Here is a 16,781-nt window from a genome sequence, read left to right on the forward strand (position 1 = left end):
ATAGTCATGATTAGATAACCCCAAAGGGTACGTCATTCTTTTATCCAGAAGTCGGTGGAGTACATTATCCTTTTAAATCTTCCAAAGGGCTGAAGGAAAAGATCCCTGTTCTGGCTCTGAGGAAACTGCCAACTTCCGGGTCCAGCCCCTGGAGATGTGCCTGGCCCACACTGTAGGGGGCGCTGATGGAGTCTGATTAGCTTTCATGTGACTGGTTTCACCCTTCACTAATGTTTTCTGCACGCTCTCCTTCCTGCCCAGGTTAAACAGCCAGTGTGATAGAATAGAAAGAATCTGGATTTTAGAGTTCAAAAAGGCTGGGGAAAATTTCTGGCTTTGACAATTTCTATGTGGTGTTGGACAAGTTACATCCCTGAGCCTTAGTTTCCTCCTCTGTCAAATGGAGATAATGGTTGCTCCTTCACAGGCTGATGGCAGCCTTTAAAGCCTCTAGCACTGTGAATGCCATGCAATTTCTTCCTTCCTTCCTTCCATTTATATCAATTTATTATCTATATATCTATCTATCATATATCTGTCCTTCCCCCGAGTGTCAGCCCTTGGATGTACCCAAGTCCTCCAGTTTCGTAAGGTCACCTTGTCCTTTAAAATCTATTAAAAATTGACCCACAGCCCAGTCCCACTTAAGGTGGGATACTGCACATCCTTCCCAATAGCCCTGGGAAGTCTTTGTTGGGCCTTTTTGCTGCTCCCATGAATTCTTTCTCTCCACTCTGCATTTCAGCTCCTGGGCTCTCTATCGTTCCTTGGAAATAATTTGTCACTCTGATAGAAGGCATCTCAAACTCCTCACCTCCAAAATACTGCAGACTTAAAGCTGTGTGTGAATGCTTTATAAGTTCTATGGCAATAAAAGAGGAGCTCACATTGCAGTGCACGATAAAACAACCGGTGCGTTAAAATCCAATACTAGGCCTCTATGCAGTGGCAAGTGTGAAGGGAATGGATTCTGAGCCAGATAGCTCAGGTTTAAATTCTAGTTCCATTGCTCACTAGCTATGACCTTGGTGTTGGGAGAGGCAGTTTGCCATGGGCCCCAAGCATCTCTGCACATCCTTGCTGAGTGTGCCAAACCACAACACCTCACCATCCTCTGACCCTGAGCAGTTTCTGTACCAGTCACATAGCGATTAAGTGGGTCAAGGCACTGACAGTGTGACTACTGTACAGCTCACTCCTTGGGGAGAGGGGCTGGGCTGTGTGTGGCTTGTTATAAAAGGTGTTGAGACTTTGACCCTAGGTTCCTCACATGGGGCACAATCCACTGTGTGAGCAGCTGCCATCTGGGCTCATGACTGCCCCATGAGACTTTGGAGCACGGGCACCAGAGTTACCATGCTGATGTTCCCATTCTTGCTGTGCTGTGAGTAAGAGACTGCCCTGCTCTGGTCCCTTCATCTCACTCTCTTTCGCACCTGTGAAGGGAAGGCACATCAACCTGGCTGCTGGCTTGGTCATGTCCTTTGCAGTCTTGTTCCTCTTTGCCATTCTCTATGACACTGGGGCTTTTTCCTGATACCTGGTTCACTTTCTTAACTTCCTTGTGCATCAGTTTCTACATTTAGAAATGAGGATAATATTAATAGTACTTAACTCATAGTGTTCTTGTGAGGATAAAATCAGCGAACGTAAGTTAAAAACTTAGAACAGAGCCCGGCACATAATTATGTCCAGACTAATGCCATGTGGCTCTATTTCCTCCTGTTAGTTCCTAACTTCTTGGGTTGCCTCCTAAAACTCAAAATTCTACCTTTCTTTTGCTGGGAAATTTACTTTTCTTTGTCCCAATGCTAGTCCATCTGGGCCATGCCTTGTGAGCTAACTTTTCCCAGTCAAAATGCTTAACAAAGACGCTTCTCTTCTCTAACCAGAAATTTTTCCATAGCTCTTAAATTAGAAACTTTTGTTCTCTCTCAGTTACAACAGAGGTGGTATTCAGATCATGGAACAGCACTCCTGCAAGGGCACTGACCTGTCAGAACTCTCTACAAGGTAGGCATACCAGCAGAAAATCAAGCCCAGTTGCAAAGATCCACCTATGCAGAGCCAAAACACATTTTTCAAAACATAAGAACTTAAAACATTTTCCCCTTTCCTGACTCTAAGATGCTGATCGGCTATAAGCTAGGGGACCTTATTGATCGAATTTGAGAGGAGGATGAATAGAGTGGGTATAGACATAGAATTAAAGAAGCTTCAAGGGGCTGGCTCCGTGGCCAAGTGGTTAAGTTCGCACGCTCTGCTGCGGCAGCCCAGGGTTCGGATCCTGGGCACGGACATGGCACCACTCGTCAGGCCACGTTGAGGTGGCATCCCACATCCCACAACTAGAAGGACCTGCAACTAAGATATACAACTGTGTACAGGGGGGGTTTGGGAAATAAAGCAGAAAAAAAAAAAAGGGAAGCTTCGAGAAGGGGTAGATCTATCTACATAAAATAGGAGCTACTTGGGGGGGGGAAAAAGATCCTAGAAGCAAAAGGAGGCAAATGGGAAAGGAGAAGGCTGCAGAGGACGCAAGTATGAGACTAGAGGTCCTGGAGAGATGGGACAAAGATATGTGAGTTACCCACAAGGTGAATGAAACTTCGGGAAAAGGAGGTGCCTAAAGAGGACTTTTAGAAGTTTTGACATGTGTTATGTATGCAACTCTCCAGTTCCTGTCTCTTTAAGAAACATTTAGATAAAAACACTATTTTCAAAAGTCATTTTGGAGTGAAATTTGTGTTTCTTTTGAATGTGACACCATGCTGAGGTAGACCTTAATGAGAGCCAGTTAAGGTCCATGTGTCTATTTGTATGTAAAATTTATAAGTATAAATATACATATAATTATTTGAAAGATTTATATACACATATAATATTTAAAACTCACACATATCCATGCACATATAATATACAATATCTGGGGATACATTGATAACGTATTATTTGAGAGTATAATATGTAATAGTAATCATACTATATCAAATACACATGTGTGTGTACATGTGTGTGTGAAAGTGTCACTCTTAAGGTAGGTCAAATGCATGTACAACCTTTCATGGCTTGCTGAGACTGGAGGGGAAAGTGAAAAAAAATGTCTCTTGGAGGTAAATTAAGAGCGTTTTTTTTAAAGTGATCCTGGGATCAGGTCTGTGGCTCTCTGATGCTCGCATTTGAAGCAGAGGAGGAAAGACAGATCTCTGCCGTAAGGGCACGAAGACACAGCACCTCCACAGGCAACAGAGGCACAAGGGCAGCTGGAAGACAGTAAGAAGGAGGAGCCCGGGAGTTGCCAGCACAGTGGTGAGGCTGTAGGTGGACCAGGCTCTACTTTTCCCAGTAACTGGACACTTTTTGTCTGTTTGTGTTGGTTCTGTTCAGCCCTGCATCACCCTGGGGACAAAGTTCAGCTATGTCCCAGTCCACACTTAGACCAATCATTTTTCTTCTAGCTTGGTAGAATTGTCCTGGAGATTTAGGAAGTCACAGCGTATGTCACATTTTGTAATGCATATCATTCTGCCATCTCTCTTGCCTTCTCTCTCTCTCCCTCTCTCTACTCATCAACCTCCCAGCTCCTGCACTGATGCAAATAAATTCCTCCCTTTGTCTTAGAGGTAGTAGCTTGGAGACCAACTTTTGTTACAATATGCCCCAAGGACTCCAAGGATCTCAGTCTTCACTTCAGGGTGATTTAAGCGTTTTCTTCCCATCAGATTTCTCCCCCAAGATGTAATTCCTGTGAATAAAAGTTTTTTCATTGCCTCACATAATTAATTGTGCAATGAATATATTTGTTCTTGTAGTAGTGTAATATATCGATATTTAACTATATGGGTCTTTTTAAAATTCTTTTTACTTGTCTCTTGTTTCCCACCATTCAAGGAGTGTTAGGATTTTTAGAGATAGAGATACAGAGATAATACAGAGAGAGCAATTAAATCCTTAACTTTTAAGCTCTTGAAAATAATTTTGGAAAGTCCATAGGAGAAAAAAAGATCTTAAAAGCTGTGGCTTTTGATTACAAGAGCCGGGCATTTGAGAGAGAAATGTGTTTTTTTAATCCCCAAAGTCTGACTTCAAATTTCCAGAGCCAACAATTGCAGGAACGAATACATAATATTTATACCATAACCACAGAGAGGAGTATGTGATGTCATAAAGATCCATGTCCTGCTCCAAAGGAGATAAGAGCTTGGCCAGCAGGCAGGAAAGTGAGGACTGTGGGGGATGCAGTGAAGGCTCTGTTGCTGGTGGGGCCCAGTGCTCTCACTCCCTCCTCCATGACCATGGAAATAAGTTTGAGGCATTCCAGAGCAAAAAGAACAATGCCTGTCTTCCAGGACAACCTGAGTGACTATAAACCTCACGGAACAGACCTGAGTCCACCTAAGCAGGGCAATGATCAGTAGTGCTCAGGACTGGGGCTGGCCATAGGGCCTCCGGGGTTCTCATAGAGTCTCTTACACCTCAGCATGGCGCAGGGAAGGAGGTGGAATCACCAGGCTCCCTGAGAGCACGTGGTATAAGCTGAGTGCACCAGATGCGTCTTCGTGTTTTGGACAAGGAAGACACGGAATTTAGATGTGACAAGTAGGGGCCATGGCAGGGTTCAGCAGGAACAGAGAGCAATGCTCAAAGCCTGAAAGAATGAGTCACAGAAGTCAGCACAGACAGACACCCATGGTCCAAACTCACACGCCCCCGCCCCACCCCGATGCCACAATTTCACACAAGCATCCTCTAAACTCAGAGGCCATCCAGGAACGTAAGAACCAGAATAGTGGGGCTGGAGGGTTAATCTGAGTTTCTCATAAGAAACTGGGTTTTAAACTGAGTGTAAATTAAGTTGTCAGGATACAAGTTAAAATAGAGGCTCACATGCTAAGCTGGGTTCAGTTATAGAGAAATTATTAAATTTTTTATAGAAGTCATCTTATGATAACGTAAAGTTTGTACTCCCAAACCTTTTGGGAGAGTTATCTGGCAGTGGCTACTAAAATTTAAAAAAAAAATTTTAAAACCCTTTAACACCACAATCTCAATTTTAGAAATCTATCCTTTAAAAGTAAAAGAACCAAAATGCAAAGAGATGTGTATAACGATTTTTATTTTGACAATATTTGTAGTATCAAAAAACTGGAAATAGCTTAAATATCTATTGGTAGAGAATGAGATGAATAAAGAGCTGTACATTCATGGTCTGAAATATTTTGTAGCTATTAATATGTCGATACATATTATTAACTGAAAAAGCAAGTTACTGTGTGAGTGCATACACATTATTTTATTTTTCTAAAAAGAATAAAAGGGAGGTCCTTATTTATATATGTTATTATAAACATGTAAAAAGATATATCAAACTGTTAACATTCACTCTTTGATGGGTGGCATTGGAGAAAGGAGACAAGACCATTCATTTTTTGTTTAACGTACTTCTGTTAGCACTGTTTGACTTGAAAGAAAGAGCATGTTCTCATTTTGTAATATATTTTAAGCAATAAAATTAAAATGTGAAAAGAACAAATGGATATGAGAAGAAAAAACCTTTGGTTTAGCAATAAGTTTCAAACGATGCTCTCAAAATCTTCTATTAAAAAATGGATATAATTTTGAAAGATTGGCCTTTCACTTCTCTCTTGCCTGTCTTCTCTTAACTGTACCTCTGGTGAAAGTGATGAAATATAGTGAAATGGGAAAAAAGGGGGGGGGGGGTCTTAAAATAAACCGTTCACACTATGGGATATATTGAAGAGTTAAGACTTGATCTTGCCCGTTTCTGAGTCCGAATTTTCAAGGACTACTTCCGGTTTGAGGAGGCGATTCGCACTTTCCCTGTTAATATCCCATCTAGAGGCCTCCCCTCCCTCTACCTCTGTCCCCACCCCAGGCCTCCTGTCCTCCTGTTTCCCATACTACCCACGTTCACATCCCTGGTCTCTGACCTAATTCTTTTTCCTCCCACCTCCAGGCTTTCTCATTCCTCTCACTTCTTGTCTTCCTTTGTCCTCGGGAATATATTGGACGTCATAACTTCACATTAGGAAGCATTTGGACGGAGCCCTGATGGGGGCACCTGAAGTCCATACCAAGTTTCACACTAACTTTTTTCATGAAAATCACTTCAGGCTCAGAAATGGGATAAGGGAAGGGGGCGGGGCTGCCTGGGCTGTGCTGCATCCAAGAAGAATTCAGGTGTGGAGTGTTCCAGGCTGTGTTGAAGGCAGTCCACGACTGCTGGTAATTTTAGCAAAGAGGGAGAGGAAAGGAGAACATTAACTAGAGTCTGAGAAAAGGTCAGCATGGGGAGAGAGCTGAAGGAGCTGATGGAATGGTCTGTCAAGCTAAAAGAAGAAAGAAAAAGAACCGAGAAATAGAGTATCAGAAAAGAGATTTGGTGATTAATTTGTTGGGGAGAGGGGGTGGTCATCAGATAGAAATAAATGTATTTTCTACTTTTTGGTTTAAAACTTAGGATAAAAAGCATAAAGTAAGAATTTGCATTTTTTTAAAGTATATGTAATATTCCAACAGTCATTCTTATCTACTTAAATCCAGAACCATTTTTGACGTGATGACAAGCAATGGGAGAAGTGGGGCTCCACGATTTTGTGTCCAACCAAGTAGTCTAATAAGCAAATAAACTGCTAATGTTTTCTGGGCAAAACATTAGCAATTCATGGGAAGCCCTTGGCTTGAAGCAGGGCAGAATGAGGGGGAGGCCGTGCAGTCAGTGGTGGACTTGGTACTCTTGGGCTCCTTTTTAATGATGAAACCATCCCTGAAAGCATTCGACTCGCTTCAAGAATTGATGATGCAAAACAAATGACCTATTTAACGCTTAATCCCCAGAGCCCTGACTTCTGCTCAGCATTCTGAAGCAGCCCAGAGGCCCTCAACCAGACTGCTTATGAGGAAGTAAGCAAACTACCCCCACCCACAGCGCCACTCCCCTATACAGAAGTGAGAGTAAGTTCAAAATTGGGGAGAATTGTTTGCTGCAAAGGCCTTTGGCCTCTTCCTGCCCGTGTTAAGCAACTTAGGCACACACTACCGGTGTCTTGGCAAGAAACCGTAACTCCGACAAGAGAGGGAAGAAGGCCAAAGAAGGCCAAAACCTTCAAACAGCTCAGTAGCAAAACTGTGGGAGGGAGAAAAGTGAGGCAATTGCCCTGGGCATACCGGGCAGGTGACTCAGCACCCTGGCAAGTGAGGAGCTTGCAATTCTGGAGGAGTCAGCGTTGGTGCCACCAGGCCTGGTGGAGAGGGAAGGTGTACTCGGCAAGAAAAAGTGCATGGTCTGGCGTGCAAAGGTGGAAATGGGAGGCTTTTCCACCCAGCAAATTCTGGTTTCTCTGTCCATGCCTGTGGTTAAACTCGGCGAAAAAGAAAATGCCCAGCAGGTGGCAGCACCAGACAACTGGAGTAAAACAAGGCTGCAAGGCGGCTCTAGTTCATCTCGCATACTCTGCGCGGTAACTTTCCTCCGTAGGATTTCATCTTGCTGCTAGTGGATACCTCCGTGAGAAGGAAGAGGGATCGAGTTCCTCTTGGAATTCCTCGCACCCAGCACAGTGCCTGGCACATGCTGGGTTTATTTGTTGATTGAGGATCAATAAATGAACAAAGAAATTTTGAAAATTCCCCTAAACTAGAAAAGAGTCATCATTTAAAGTGAATCTATTCCCTTCTTCCTATCCCATCACTACTGTTGTCCCTTTAATTACAAATTTAATTAGTTTCAGTAAGAATAATAAAGCACCATACTAGATTAATTCTCTATTCACCCTTTTGCCAACCTACATCCTTCTTCTCTATATAATTAAATTTTCCCGTCTTTTGGAGACTTAAAAAAAATCAAGGAGTTTTTTTTTTTTAAAAAACCTGAGATTAGCGACACAGCAGCTAAAATTCCAGGTTTAAAAGCATTCATGTATGTTTGGATGTTGACATGGGTAAGGAAGGCAGTAGACAGTAACAATTGTTCTGTGATTAGTTGTATTTTTTTTAACCAATGATTTGTTTGCCAACTGTGTTTAAGTTTTACTCTTAAAAAATCTTCTCTTTCATTGGCCCTCTCCAAAATACGCTATTGTGCTTTTTTAGAATCCTTGCTTAATAATAATAATTTGAGGTAATAAAAATAAAAAGACTTAATAAACCAATATGTAGTGAGAGCTCACTATGTCCCAGGCACTGTGCTATATTGGGTTATTAGGATGAATTTCTATCACTCTTGAGATAGAGTAAAAAAAAATCCTCACCATTTTGCTTATCCAGGGACATAAAATGGCTACATTGGGCACCAAAATAAGGCCTTCCATATCCACCATGAGTGAGAGATAATTAAACTCGCCTTGAAAGCTAATGACAAGACTTCTGCTAATAAAATAATGGCAGTTAGCAACACTGAATTGGAGCATGACGGGCAGTGTATGCATGTATATGAGTTCTTTGAGGGCAGGAATTTTACTTTTTTTTTTTTTTTTTTTGAGGAAGATTAGCCCTGAGCTATCATCTGCTGCCAATCCTCCTCTTTTTGCTGAGGAAGGCTGGCCCTGAGCTAACATCCGTGCCCATCTTGCTCTGCTTTATATGTGGGACGCCCACCACAGCATGGCGTGCCAAGTGGTGCCATGTCTGGACCCGGGATCTGAACTGGCAAACCCCGGGCCTCGGAAGTGGAACGTGTGCACTTAACATCTGTGCCACCAGGCCAGCCCCATATATATTTTTATATCCCCAACACCTCATCCAAAGTCTGGTGTATTTTAAGACCTGAATAAATATTTACTGAATGTGTGGAGACTATCAAGACATATCTCACTGAACAATGGTACTTGAATCAGAGCCATGTTCTCAGTAGAAGGATGGGAGAGCAGATCATGGGAGCCATCATTGAGCAGACTCATAAGAATGGGCCCAGGACCAAAAAAATTAGATAATATCTTCTGGAAATGGTGACACCTTTGATTATCTCTCATCTTGGAACTCCTGTCCTCACCCTGTTCAACTTTGTTACAACTAGTCATCTTACTACTGCTTTTATACTTTATTATATATTAAATGCAACTTTTATGAACTCAAAGAGCTCATTTGACTCCTTTTTATCCATAGAGGAAAAGTTCTGAGTTGTCATTAGTCTCCCTATCTCTCGAGGAACAATTATCTTAAATAATGATGGTCCTCAGTGTTGGGCTTATTTCCTGTTCTCTTCTCATTCCGCATGCTCTCCCTAGGCAATGTTATCGCCACTCATCATTTCTACACCAGTTACTCCAAATCTTTACCTGTTTAGACTTGTCTCTTGAATTCCAAGTTCATACATACAGCTGATTGCCTACTATACATCTCTACCTAGACATACTATAATTCCAGTAAACATGTCATATCAAAGATCAAATTCAGGAGCTTGTGGTTTAAGATCACAGATTGAGCATATCCACTTATCTTTTTTTCCAAAAAAACACATTAACATCATAGCAAAGAAATAAAAAGATGTGGACACCTCGAACCCCACCCAACAAAGAGAGTGGGACAGAAGCTACTAGAGGAATAGAGATTCCAACAAAGTTCTGGAAGTCAGGAGATGGATGAAGAGTGGTCACTGATGATCAGAGCAGAGTAAGCTGCAGCCTAGAACACCTAAGAGACTACAGCCGGTGAAGAAGCCAGTCTGCCTAGAATAAATCCAGAAAAGCTCTTAACTTGAAGACCCCAAATTCTACAGAAGGCAAAAAGTGAGAAACAAGCAGAAAACAAAAATACTTGAGTTTCTTCGGAAATATTAAGAATGACATTGTATCCATAAAACAAAAGCAGGTAAAAGATGTGAATTCCAAAACTTCATGTTTCTCCACCAGCCTGCTTCTGTTCCTGAACCTCCTATCTCACTGAATCCCGTCATCACCCACCCAGTTTCCCAAGCCAGAAAGTTGAAAGTGATCCTTTATTCTTCCCTTCTCCTTGGCCTCATTCAATAAACTAAGGGTTGATTCCATCTCCTAAATCTCTCTCCTTCCCCATTGACGTCGTCTTTTATAGATTTCTATTACGGCTTCCCTGGATTCTCTCAATAGCTTTCTTTCTGTTCCTAGTTTGAAGCCTTCCCAAACCATTCTCCAGGATTTTGTAATTCCTAATCAGTCCAGCATCTGAAGGCCTTTGTTGAACTCTTTATATAGACTTTTCAAAGGCATATTGAACTAAACTCTAAAACTCAAGAACATAGAAATCTTTTAATTTGCGCCTTCCTTAGAAATCTTCTCCCTGATATAAAGAAACATATTAAAGAAAATGTAGTTGGTTGGGTAAGTTACCCTTTGATATCATTTAGGTTACAACCCAATTCTTAGAGGAATTGGAAACAACTCTCTGTCTTGCAAATCTCTACAAAACTAGAAATGTGGCTCTAGAAGCAGTTCAAAATTCGCCTATCCTTACCAAGCCCAAAACCTCCCCTATTCATCTCAAAATGCTTGTAGATATTGGGATGTTGGGAACAGGTTGTCCTGAACTGGAGACAAAGAAGGAAAAATTTAAATAGTAATTACTCTAGATCTCTGATAATAGTCAAATATACTCCAAAACTCCTTGGAGGAAATATGAATACTTTCTCTGTGCCTTTGGGATGTAGATTTTCCACCTCCATCTTCTCTAGGACCTAAGAGCCATTCTTTGAAATGCAAACTTCAGGGAGAAGTTTCTCATCAGAAGCGAAAAAAAGAACTATTTGGAAACTGGGCTAATGAAAAATCTTGAATGCCTTCTCCGCAAATATTAGTAAAAAGTTTTAGCCATCGGAGCAGGTGAACTGAACTTATTCCAACTGCCCCAACAAATTTTGGATCCAACTGTTCTTTTATAAACTAATGAGTTTTGTATTATTGCACGTGACTCACAGCTGGAATTTCAGAACAAAGGCTACACGATCTCTGTTTGTGTCTGTCTGTATGTTTACAGGTGTCTGCATATGTATGTTGCAGATGTGAGATATTTTTCTACCTCTGGATGGTATCGCCAGGCCAACTCATAAAAGAGCTCTATTTAGTTGGCTTAAAAATAAACAAGCACTTATATTAATTAAGGATTGCTAAACTCTCAGAAATATAATAGAAACTAACCCAAGTGCTTTTCCAGTTCGTGTGAGCTGGGAAAATACTTGGTATTAAAGCTAATTTGTTTGTTGCTTCAGTTAAAATCAATGCATCTTCAGAATTATCGGCATTAAAATCAATACAGACGTACAACTTTTGTTCTACCTGGGTTTCTTCATATTCATAAATTTGCATCATCTCTATTGCAAAATTTGTCAGCAAGAAATATAGTTTGGGATGATGGCTGGCTTTGTCTAATGTTTCAAGAAGTTTTTGTAGTAGTCTAAACATAATTATTGGGAGCAAGTGATTTAGAAAGATGTAAGGGAAATAAGAGTTTACAGATGAACGTTTTAGCAACAATTATGTTTTATGGTATGTGTACTTAAAAATAGCTTCCAAAATCTTTTTGGAAACTTAAAACCTTAGAGTTTTTCTAAGTTAAATTAAATGATGGAAATTCATTGAATATCTAGATCTTTTCCAAATAAGGCAAAATAGTGAAACATTAATTACTGAACATAGGTTTATCTACTTTGGGCTGCTTAATACAGAGAAACTAAAGATAAATTTGGATCTGTTAGTAAACATGTCTTGTGTCACATTGAAAGATTATACTATGGGGGCTAGCCCAGGGGCACAGCGGTTAAGTTTGCACGTTCCGCTTCTCAACGGCCCGGGGTTCGCAGGTTCGGATCCTGGATGTGGACATGGCACCACTTGGCACGCCATGCTGTGGTAGGCGTCCCACATATAAAGTAGAGGGAGATGAGCATGGATGTTAGCTCAGGGCCAGGCTTCCTCAGCAAAAAAGAGGAGGACTGGCAGTAGTTAGCTCAGGACTAATCTTCCTCAAAAAAAAAAGAAAGAAAGAAAGATTATACCATGAAGAAGCATATATTTCTAGAAATTATGACATGTATTTATAAATTTGCCAATGTAAAGAATACTAGTTGAATTGTAATTAGTCTTTGGGCGGTGAATGTAATCTACAGAGAATTCGAACTATATTATGATGTACACCTGAAAGTTATATAATGTTCTAATCCAATGTTACTGCAATAAAAAAATAAATTATAAAAAAAATCTCATCAATTCTAAAGGGAAAAAAAGAATACTGGTGTAATAGTTCACAATTGCTCACTCTTAGTTTTCATTGGAAATTAAGGTTTCTAAGGGTTAAGAACTCTAATTCATATATGTAGTTAAAACTACTAGAAATAATAAAGGAAACAACTCTGCATGCAAGGAAAATATGATATGTTTTGGTTAAGGGAAGGTATGAGATATGAAGATGCATTTTTTTTTTTAAAGATTTTATTTTTTCCTTTTTCTCCCCAAAGCCCTTCCGGTACATAGTTGTATATTCTTCGTTGTGGGTCCTTCTAGTTGTGGTATGTGGGACGCTGCCTCAGCGTGGTTTGATGAGCAGTGCCATGTCCATGCCCAGGATTCGAACCAACGAAACACTGGGCCGCCTGCAGTGGAGCGCGTGAACTTAACCACTTGGCCACAGGGCCAGCCCCAGAACCATCGTTTCATAATGATCTGTGATCCTATTATTCAAGTGCCAAATCTTTTGATTCTTTTTGACAAACATCCTAAATCAAATTCTAAATGAAGTCTTTTTGACCTTGAACCAACTTTGGGATTTTTAAGAGGACCCCTGGAACATCTCAAAAGATTTGTTCTCTCTCCTTATAAATTAAAAAAAAGTGCGGGGGGGGGGGATGTTAAATTAATTAGGCTTATTTGATATGTTAAATTATTGGGAAGCATTGTCAAATAAGTGATACTAAACCTTCTTAGATTATATCTTTGTGGATATATGTTATTAATATGTGTTCCAGAAATTGCATGAAATTCCTAGAAGTTTGGTATGTCCTGGTATAATGTTAATATTTGTAATTCCAGTTATCTTAAAATGTTGTATGTCACAGAAATAACCAAGTTTCTTTGTCAATTGCATTATAATATACTCTCATCAGATCTTTAACTATGGCCATTTTTAAGTCTTTTGCCATTTATAGTTATTGTTTTACTCTGACACTTTGGCAAAAGTGTTCCTGCAAAAGTACTTCACCTTTAAGGAAATTCCTGCAAAGAACTCTGGCAAGCACACATTTCTGATAACTTTAAGATCATAAAACTGAACTGGGTGAGAATTCAGAGAACTAATGGAAAAACTGGATTCAAGAAGATCAAGAATTAATAACATGGGACTGAATGAACTGATAAGGATGATTATAATTTTTATGACTTTTTGTTTGAAACTGTTGATTCTTTGATGTTTTGTTTTTCTAGATTTGAGAACATTTTTTCTCTTAAGCTACCTATGGCTTAGAGCAATTTGGTAAAGTATAACTTTGTGAACAAAGAGAAAACAATTACTTTTTCTCCCTACCTGATCCCTCTTGAATTTGGAAACTCTTATTATTCTTATTTTCATGGTGATATGGCTATTTGTGTAAGCTCAATAAGAATCTGTTCTCCTTGTAACAGGACACAATTTGAAATATTGGTTATATTACCAAGGCATTGACTAGAATATCATATTTGAGAGAAAATGTACATAGAGTCAGATATGCCAAACAGCATTAAGGAATTAAGATTGATTTTATGGAGCCCCTAGGAAAAATATCCTGGTACCTTGCTTACAGGGTTCCCAACATCCTAACCAGGTAAGTAAAAAGTCACTTCCTGGCAGGTGCAGGAACCCCAGGATATTTGGGGGACCTTGAGAAGAGAGTAATTGACCCAAATCTATAGGTATTGCAAAGTCTGATGGCAAGTCCTCAGCTTGGCTTCCTAGCCTTAAGAGGCTTGTAAAAGTCCAATCTGAGATTCCTTATGAAAAGTTCCAGCAACAGATTAAAAGAATCTAAATGATCAATCACTATTCTTGCATCCTTATGTAAATAATCAGGCCAAATTTATCCAAGCCAGATATTTTACAAACAAATTAGTCTTAATTTGGCTATCTTTGGCAGAAAGGAAGGTGACTTTAGAGAGAAAAACTATGTTTCAGTAGAAACTATAATGCACACTTGTGGATATAGACACTTGTTAACTTCTTTGAGGTTTTGTTATTTGCCTGTGAAATGCACTGGATCTGAATTCCTCTAATTTCTTCAAATATCTGGCTACAAATCTCCAAACTGACATTTCCAATTTTCTCCCACCTTTTTGACTTGGAATCATTGAGAACTAAAGGTGCCCTTTTCCTGAAGCCCTGAAAACTGAAGCTGAACAACTTGATGTCAGCTTCAAGAAATCACCACAATAGCTAAGATTTGGGCAATCTTCTTCATGCCTGTTGCTGTATAGACCACTCAGAAAGTTTATTGGTACACCTGATGACATCAGCAGAGACATTCAAACTGCAAACCAGGAAAATCTGTCAGATTGCCACTTCCTGCCCTCACTCCATCTGAAGATGCTTGGAGCCTGACATCTAGAAATCTTATCAACCAACAGCTCTCAGGACTGAAACACTAGCTTTAGAATTTGATCCAACCAATGACCTTTTTTCCACTTTCTTACCTATATCCCTCTCTTGGATATTGTTGTTTGATAGCTTCTTCTCAGTCTATTTTGCCATTTTATCCTTTTAGACCCAATATTCAAATGGGCCTAGAAACGTAAATTTCCTACATTCTGCCCTCCACCTTCTTCTCTCTGAATACTTTCTCCCTGAGCAATCTCCCCAAATCCCCCAAGTACGTAGTTGTCTATTTTAGGTGCAGGTCCTTCTAGTTGTGGCATGTGGGATGCCGCCTCAACATGGCCTGATGAGCAGTTCCATGTCCATGCCAGGATCCAAATTGGCAAAACCCCGGGCTGCCAAAGTGGGGCACACAAACTTAATCACTCGGTCACGGGGCCAGCCCCTCCCTGAGCAATCTTGTCCATTTAGTTTCTTAATAAACCTATATGCTAATGCTTCCCAAATCTATGGTTTTAAAACCAACTTCTCCTAAGAACTGAAGACCCCACTTTTTAAGGGATTCCTATACAATGTCATATGCATAGCCCAAAACACCTTAAAAAAAGATGTCTACGATGAAATTTGCCACTTTACCCAAATCCATTCCTCTATTTGTTAAAGGCCTTGCCATCCTGCCAAACATAGTGCCCCAGAACCCCAGTCACAATTTCTATTCCTCTGTCTTCTTTACCATGCCCCCATCGGGATAGCAGACATGGCTTCACAACTCAAAAGGAGCTCCCCCTGTGCCACACCTGTAATACCTTCCCTCACCCCCAACCATGATTTTCTCGTAGGACCTGCTAAAAACAGCACCTCATCCATCAGGTCCAGTGACTGGTCTAAGGGGTGGATATGTGACCCAAGCCCTTCTACCAGGGTCCATCTCTGGAAAAGTTCGACTGGCCCAGGGGAAGATCCCAGTCTTCTTTAGTCCCTCAGCTAGAAGGACTGGCTGTGGCGATGATCCTGAAGCATGGAGAGAACTTCTCTGCAGTAGAAAAGAATAAAGGCTACCTTCAAAGAGAACATACGGAGGAAGAATGACATCTGAGGCCCTGATTCAGTTGTCCCTACCTGGCTCTATCTCTGCCTTTCCCAAAGTTATGTTATTAGCCTAATTTTGCAAATAAATTTCTCTTTTTTACTTTTTAGATGAATCAAGCTGGGCTCTGTCATTTACAAAATTATAACTTAAACCTTTTCTTTTTACCACATGCCTCCCCTTCCCCTGAGCAGATATGTAAGCATTTAATCAGTTGCCAAATCATGTGGATTCCACGTCTTAAACATTCTTCGTATGTATCCCATTTTCATCACCTAGTCCAGGTCCTAGATCATGTAATGGCTTCCTTACTATATTCTCCAACTCTAGTCTCATCTCCTCTAAACATCCTCCAATTATTGTCAAAGAACTTTCTAAAGCTTATAGTAAATGTGTCAGCCTTCACTTCAATAACCTTCAGTGGCTCTCTAGGACTCACAGAGTGAAAATAAAATTGCTAAAACAGCTTCAAATACCCTATGATTTGGCATTTGCTTTCTTTTCCATTTTATCTCTCCTAAGATATCTTTCAACCACTCACCTATCGCTAAATATTTCCTGAACTTTCCTGTCTCTATGGTTGCCATTTTCTCTCCACGTATTAGAGATACAAATCCTACCCATTCTTAAAATGTGTCCTTCATAAAACCTAGAACCTCTCAATCATCAGCAAACTGTACATTTTCTTGGCTTCTACAGCACTTTATACCTCTACTGAAACACCTTTGCTTTGTGCTATAGCAATTTTCATTCATCGTATTTTCCTTTTAGGTTTTAAATTTCCTTGAGGACAAGGACTCTTCATTAGCACTATTAGAAAAAGAAACAACAGATCCAAAATGGAAGCACTTGTGCTAAGCTCCACGTCAGCAAATGAAGACTTGATACCTAACCGAATTGCAGTTTCAGTCTCTCCTGGGAACGTAACCCTTCACCAGTCAATCTGGAATTACTTGGTCAGTACTAGTGAGGTAATCTTCCTGATAGACCCTACCTGTCCCCACAGGAAGGTGACCTTGCCTGAAACAATCAACTCTTTGCTAGAAATTTCCTTTTCCCACCCCATTCTGTCTATAAAAGACTTTCATTTTGTGTAGTTGTTTGGAGCTCCTTTCTGTTTGCTAGACGGGATGCTGCCCAATTCATA

The 16,781-nt window shown here is 40.4% G+C and overlaps 1 long non-coding RNA gene across 2 annotated transcripts; it reads left to right on the forward strand.

The window, feature by feature from the left end:
- The first annotated feature begins 1,247 nt into the window (after positions 1-1,247).
- On the forward strand, positions 1,248-16,460 carry LOC138924656 (uncharacterized). 2 transcript variants are annotated; one of them, XR_011439689.1, is made up of 3 exons: positions 1,248-1,384; positions 1,939-2,013; positions 15,387-16,460. It is a non-coding gene; the product is annotated as an uncharacterized lncRNA (long non-coding RNA). The 2 variants fall into 2 exon arrangements; XR_011439688.1 differs by lacking the exon at positions 15,387-16,460 and adding an exon at positions 3,140-5,624.
- Positions 16,461-16,781: the final 321 nt, after the last annotated feature.

This window comes from Equus caballus, chromosome 6, assembly GCF_041296265.1.
Source record: "Equus caballus isolate H_3958 breed thoroughbred chromosome 6, TB-T2T, whole genome shotgun sequence".
NCBI classification, from domain to species: domain Eukaryota; kingdom Metazoa; phylum Chordata; class Mammalia; order Perissodactyla; family Equidae; genus Equus; species Equus caballus.